Source organism: Nycticebus coucang, chromosome 19, assembly GCF_027406575.1.
Source record: "Nycticebus coucang isolate mNycCou1 chromosome 19, mNycCou1.pri, whole genome shotgun sequence".
Taxonomy (NCBI): Eukaryota; Metazoa; Chordata; class Mammalia; order Primates; family Lorisidae; genus Nycticebus; species Nycticebus coucang.
Window position 1 is genome coordinate 12,064,438 of NC_069798.1, and position 6,933 is coordinate 12,071,370.

The following is a 6,933-nucleotide window of genomic DNA, read 5'->3' on the forward strand; positions in this document are numbered from 1 at the left end:
CGGTCCTTGGCCGAGAAGGGTAGTTCTAGACGGAAAGTTCCGACTGACAGCGCCATTCTCTAAGCCGGCAAAGCCTGGACGTTCCTCATATACTCGTGCAATTAGCCTTAACTGCCCAGTTGTTTGAGATGTTTCCTGCACCTAGGGGTTTATGTGAACAATTGGTTTGTATTTCTGTTTCTCCCCACCGCCACTGAAGGCTACCAGCTGGAGTAAGTGGAGTAATGCAGCTTTTTGTTTTCGACTTGATTAATGACCGCCAGAACTTTTTCAAAATAATACATCATATTTTTCAATTTTACTTAAGTGTTTCTAAGGTAAACGCTAGTTGATAGGATGGCCTTGCTAATAAATTGTGTGAACTATCAGAAAAAGGAGAAAGCTAAGAGCACATAATTACCCCCTTTTACAGGAAAGGTCACAGCACAGCAGTCCTTTGATTAATTAGCCACTGGTTGTTTGATGTGGGAGTTTGTTTCCCAGCTTTGAAGAGCGCTGCAAGGAGACCGATAAAACAAACTCACGGAGAAGGGGTGGGGAGGGGGGGAACCAGACACAGCAGCTCCCCGGCTGCCTTTTGCTACCAGCTGGCAGCAATCACTATTTTTTTGTCCTTTATCCCCATGAAAACCCTGAACCCCTTACTCTCTCTGCTGGCACTTCTCTTTTCTTCTCTGTGCAATGCCCTTCCCATCCTTGGGATGGGAATAAACTTTTTACTACTTTCTATTCTAATCTTTGTGTGGAGAGTTCTTTCTCAGCCTGAGTCACCCTAATACCGATGAGTGGCAACTATTTGATAATGAGTTTTAAATGTAAATTAGTGTGTTTTGCAAACAACAAGCAGGCAATCTTTGGCATCAACTGTTGACTGACCACATAGGTGCTCTCACAGTGTTGGGTGGGACTGTTCTTTAGGTGGGATTGTCCTGCGAGTTGCAGGGGATTAGCATGCCTGAAGAAAGCCAACCAAATGCAACTATCCCCGCCACCCCTACCAACCGAAAAAATGTCCCTGTACATTATCAATCACCAGCAAGATCCCAGGCTGAAAATATCCCAGATTATCCAGCTGTACACTACCTCTGTGTTTATTTTCCTTGTGTTACTTAAGAAAAAAAGTTTTTATTATTGGGTAATAGCTATATATCCTTGTATTATTTTGAACCTGGTTCATTTGTTCCAGCCAAATCAGCTGACACAAGGAAAGAGTAGGCTCCCCTGCTCACAAAGATTCCTCTTCCATTGCCTTACTTGGAGTATCTTTGCTTGATAATAATAGGGAGAGAATGGTTCCTTTTAAAGTGGCTACTCCACGAGTGTATGGTTCTCTCAAACATCATTCCTTCCTTCACACATTTCTATTGCAGTGCCTTCTATATATCAACAAGGAGCAAGACAGACAAGGTCCCTGTCTTCATAGAACTAATATTATAGCAGAGACACATAATACAAGGTGCCCAAACTAGATTACTAGAAGATAGTGACAAGTGCAATGATAGAAAATTAATCATTAAGAGGTTAGAGATGGGTTAGGTAGAGAATAGTTTGTGTTTGGTTACCAGGCAAGACCTCATTGAGGAGGTCACTTTTGAACTGAGACATGAACACTGAAAAGAAACCAGCAACAGAAGATCTTGAGAAAGAGCATTCCTATCAGCAAATGCTGGTTGGAGTGAATTTATGCCAGCAGGCACCACAGTGCTTGTGTCTGTAAAAACAAAAAATAGAGATGGTATTGACACGGAATCCTGTCTCATTCTAGGAAGAAATAATAGTTATTCATGGACACATGAACTTATTGGGGGAATTAAAAGCCCTTCTCATTAAGAGGTATATTTCTTTTAAAATTTTTACTCCTTTTTTTTTTTTTTGAGACAGAGTCTCACTCTGTTCCCCAGGCTAAAGTGCTGTGGTGTCATCATAGCTCACAGCAACCTCAAACTCTTGGGCTCAAGTTATCCTCCCCAGTAGCTGGGACTACAGGCACTCACCACAATGCCTGGCTAATTTTTCTATTTTAAGTAGCGACATGGTGTCATCCTTGCTCAAATTCCTGAGGTCAATCAATCCTCTTGTCTCAGTCACTCAGAGTGTAGGATTACAGGCACTGTGCCTGGCCCCCCAATTTTTTACTTTTAGAACTCTTAAACAATCATCAAAATTTGTAATATATTTGTTATTTTGATCAATTATGTATAATAATAATTACAAAGATCACTCAATCTAGAATGAATATTTGATGCCTAGAATTTAATTTTTTAATTTAAAAATGTTTAATACTGATCAACAGAGATGAAAGGACAGGATTGCTAATAAACTATGTAACAGAAAAAAATTGAAAGAGAGAAAGACTACTAAACTCACAACACATAATTGCCCCTTTGAAGAAAAAACTCACAGTATATAACTGCCCCTTTTTTTGATCTGTGGCCTAACTTACGGTCTCCCAGGAGTTTGTTTTTTATAGCACTTGGAAAGAAATGAGCAGACAGAAGCTGAGTGGCGGCCCTCAGTTCCTGCCAGACCACATTCCCAGGAAACTGATAAGCCAGCCTCACAGAGAAGAGAGGGCAACGCATGGAAAAACAAATGGAGCGATTTCACAGCTGCCTTCTGCTATCAGCTGGCAGCAATATCTATGCTTTTTTCTTCCTCTTTACCCCAACAAACCACCCCCCCAAAACCCCCACCCTCAGGGTGGCAGTTCTTTTCCTTCTTTCCTGTCATGCCCTTTCCTCTGTCTCAGAAAGCAAAACAAACCTTTTACTTCTATCCTAATCTTTGGGTCAAGGATTCGTTCTCATCCCATGCTGCAAGTTCCCACCCTAACAAAAAGATGTTTAAACATAAATCTATATTACATCAGGATAAAATTCTGTAAGGGAAGTAGATTGAAAATAAGAGTTTACAGAGAAAATAAAATTAAATAAAGTTTCTCACTTAGTTTTTTTTTTGAGACAGAGTCTCAGGCTATCGCCCTGGGTTGAGTACTGTGGCATCACAGCTCACAGCAACCTCGAATTCTTGGGCTTAAGTGATTCTCTTGCCTCAGCCTCCCAAGTAGATGGGACTACAGCGCCTGCCACAACACCCGGCTATGTTTTTTTTATTTTTTATTTTTTTGGCTGTAGTTGTCATTGTTGTTTGGCAGGACCAGGTTGGGTTCGACTGTACCAAGTCTGTATGTGGCTGGCACCCAGCCGCTGAGCTACAAGTGCTGAGCTTCTCACTTATTTTTATATTTTTTTAAATGGTCGATGATGCTGGGTCGTCACATTGCTGGTGATCACATTGCTATAATAGTTAGACTTCCATTAAGTACATTTTAAAGAGATATAAAAAAGTTTTCCTTTTTAATTGCTAATATTTTACAATGTATGGAATATAAAAATGTGTTATTCTATCATTTATAATGAAAACACACAAGAGCATAAGCAACTTTTTCAGTTTCCTTTGAGAGAGTATGAGAGAGCAAAAACATTTGAAGATTATGGGTCTAGAAAAATCTTCTGTTTCTTTACACAAACTTTCAAAAATGTTGGTAAAATTAGGTAAAGGAGAGAAGCAAACTAACTTTTTTCGAGTCAACTGAGTCAGATACTCCATAATATAATAATTTTTTATCATTGTCGCTACCATTGGTTGATGCTTATGCTTATCATTGTAACTCCATCAGACCAATCTGGCTCAACTTTCATGTAACAAAGTTGTCAGTTGTTTTTTAACTGCCATAGACCTCCAGGTTTAAGGTCATGTATCCTGAGCATGCCCAGATGAACCAAGTGTGCAACCATAGCAGCACCTAAGTGCTCAGACTGAGATGCAGAGAACTAGATTAAGAAATGGACACCGCATGGCAGGATCTAGAATCCAATCAGATGAACCCTGGTGTCACCCCCTGGCAGGATCCAGTCACATTACAAGATTCTATCAGATCACACCTGATTATCCTCAGACTATAAAACCAGCCCAACCCCCTTGTGCAGGGACACCCTACTTTGGGACCCATCTCCAGTGGGCTCCTTACATGTGATAGAAACTCCTAGCTATTACTAAAAACAAATAATAAAAACTCCTTTGCTGTAAGCAGCTTTGCTGCATCTACCGTGTTTCCCCGAAAATAAAACATCCTCCGAAAATAAGACCTACTTACAGGTTTCTTCTGGGTGAAATATAAGCCATCCCCCTGAAAATAAGCTCCCCGTCTCGGAATGAAAATTAATTTATCGTAAACTGGTTGCGTCCTAGCACCCCGTGACGTTACTCGGAGTCCTGACCTCCCTGCTGTGTGGAGGCGAGCGGAGGTCGGAGTGAGTGGTGAGCACGGGTGGGAGAGAGGAGGAGACTTTTGCAGATGCGTGTAGAGGAACAGGAGGATCAGAGCGGACTGGACCCGGAGAAGGTGGTGAGTGCTGGTCTGTCTCTGGTGACACTGCCTGATGCTTGAGGCCGCCCTCATGATGACTGAAGGTAGGATTCACAGTTTGTCTGGTTTGTGTTGACAACTACCCTACTACCGTATCATATGTAGGTAATAAATTTCCTTTATTTTCATTTAACAATAAATGTGTACCGTATTCTTCTTCATGGAAAAATGAGACATCCCCTGAAAATAAGACCTAGCGCATCTTTGGGAGCAAAAATTAATATAATACACTGTCTTATTTTTGGGGAAACAGGGTATTAACTTGACAAGTGAACAAACCCCTCTGTTTGGGAGGTAACATCATGAACCGCACATTATGGATTAATGTAGTTCTCACACTGCCCTATAAAACAAAAACGTTTGCAGTAATTACTCTTTATCCACAAGGGATACATTCCAGGACCCCTAGTGGATGCCTGAAGCTGTAGATAGAACCCTATATACAGGGTGGCCATAAAGTTCATGTGTAATTTAAATAGTTAACTAGTAGTCTTTAAATGGCACACAAACTTTATGGCCACCCAGTATACTCATTTTTTTCCTATGCATACATACCTATGATCAAGTTTAATTTACAAATTAGGCACAGTAAGAGATTAACAATGACTAATAATAAAATAGAGCAAGTATAACAATATCCCAGCATCGCTACTGTTGTTCTTGCTGAAATCAAGTAAGTGTACTTTGAACATGAGCAGTGGATGTAGCTGATCTGATAATGGAGATGGTGCCTAAAGAACTAATGGCTGGTGGGGAGTGTAGATAGCAGGGAGATGCTGGACGGGGTGGGGGGAGGGAGCAGGATTTCGTCACTCAGAATGGCATACCATTGAAAACTTATGAAGTAGGTATTTTTGGAATTTTCCATTTAATATTTTCAGGCCACAGTTAACCTCATGTCACTGAGAATAAGGAGGGTACTACTGTACTTGTATCACTTTTTACTTGAAGACACTGAGGTTTAGTGAGATCGAGGACCCTGCCTAAAGTTGCACACCTAAAAGTGTAATGGCCAGGATTAAAATCCAGGTCAGCCCACGTGCAGCCTTCGTACCCCTTCCCTGCTTCCAGCCTGACTTCTCCCTCTCTCATTCTACTTCACAAGCTTTTCACAACTCATTGGATAGAAAATAGTCAGTTTCCCTTAATAACCTATTAAGGGAAACCTATTTTTGGTCACCTTCTCTAACACACACATGAAATGTATGGTGAAATAGTCTCCATTTGTCTGAGATTTACCGTATTCCAAGGAACCCAAGATTCAGCAAGTCCCCAACTTTTAATGAACTTTGGTTATGATTTAGGAAAAGCTTTGTCTTCATTTGGAATTGATTATATTCACTTGGCTGCCTCCGAACTCTAACTTTCTCTTACAAGTCTTCCATCAACTAGGTCAAGACCTGGTGAAAAGTTCTTTTAAAGTTTAAAGTCCTCTCTTTAATTACATTTCTTATATAATTTGAGACTGACTCTCGTGTGTGTGTGTGTGTGTAGCTTGTATAGACTACTCAATGTAGTCTTTAGAGCTATATACTGACAAAGAACCTCTCCCATTATTGTGTTGCACCAAGTCCAAATTATGAAAGTTAAGTGAGTATCAGCCAACACTATCTTGAGTTTTCCATAAAATATATGGGAAGTTTTTGAAAGAGAGCACTGTTGTGTTAATTTAAAAAGAAACTATGCTGGCCACGGTGGCTCACACCTAGGCCAGAGTAAGAGACCAGTCCAAGCAAGAGACCGTGTCTCTGCGAAAAATAGAAAACTGAGCTGGGTATGGGGATGCATCACTGTAGTCCCTGCTACTCAGGAAGCTGAAGCAGGAGAATCACTTAACTTCACTGTTGTGGTGAGCATTTATAATGATGCCTCTCCAGCTTGGGCAACAGAGCAAGACCCTGCCTCAAAAAAAAAAAAAAAGAATGAAAGAAAAAGAAGGAACCTGTGCAGTGCACCTATATTCAGAGCACCATTATTCCAACTAGCCAAAAGGGGGAAGCAACCCAAATTGCATCCATGAATGGATGAATGGATAAGCAAAATTGGGTCCATACCTGCAACAAAATGTTACTCAGCTTTAAAAGGAAGGAAATTCCAATACACGCAATAACATGGATAAACTTGAAGACAGTATGCTAAGTGAAATGAGACAGTCACAAAAGGATACTGTATGATTTCACTTATATGTGGTACCTGGAGTAGTTAAATTCATGGAGACGGTGTTTTCCAGGGACAGCAGGGCAGGAGAAATAGGCAGCTAGCTCTTCATATGTGCAGAGTTTTAGTTTGGGAAAATGGAGGACGTTCTAGAAGTGGATAGTGGTGATGCTTGTGCAACAATGTGAACGTACGTAGTGCCACAAATTCTACACTTAAAAATGGTTAAAATGATAAACTTAATGCCGTATATATTTTACCACCCCCCAAGAAACTATGCAGAAGCTGTTGGTTTTTGCTACACAAACGAAAGAATTGCAGATTGTTTCCCCCAAAAGTCAATTATA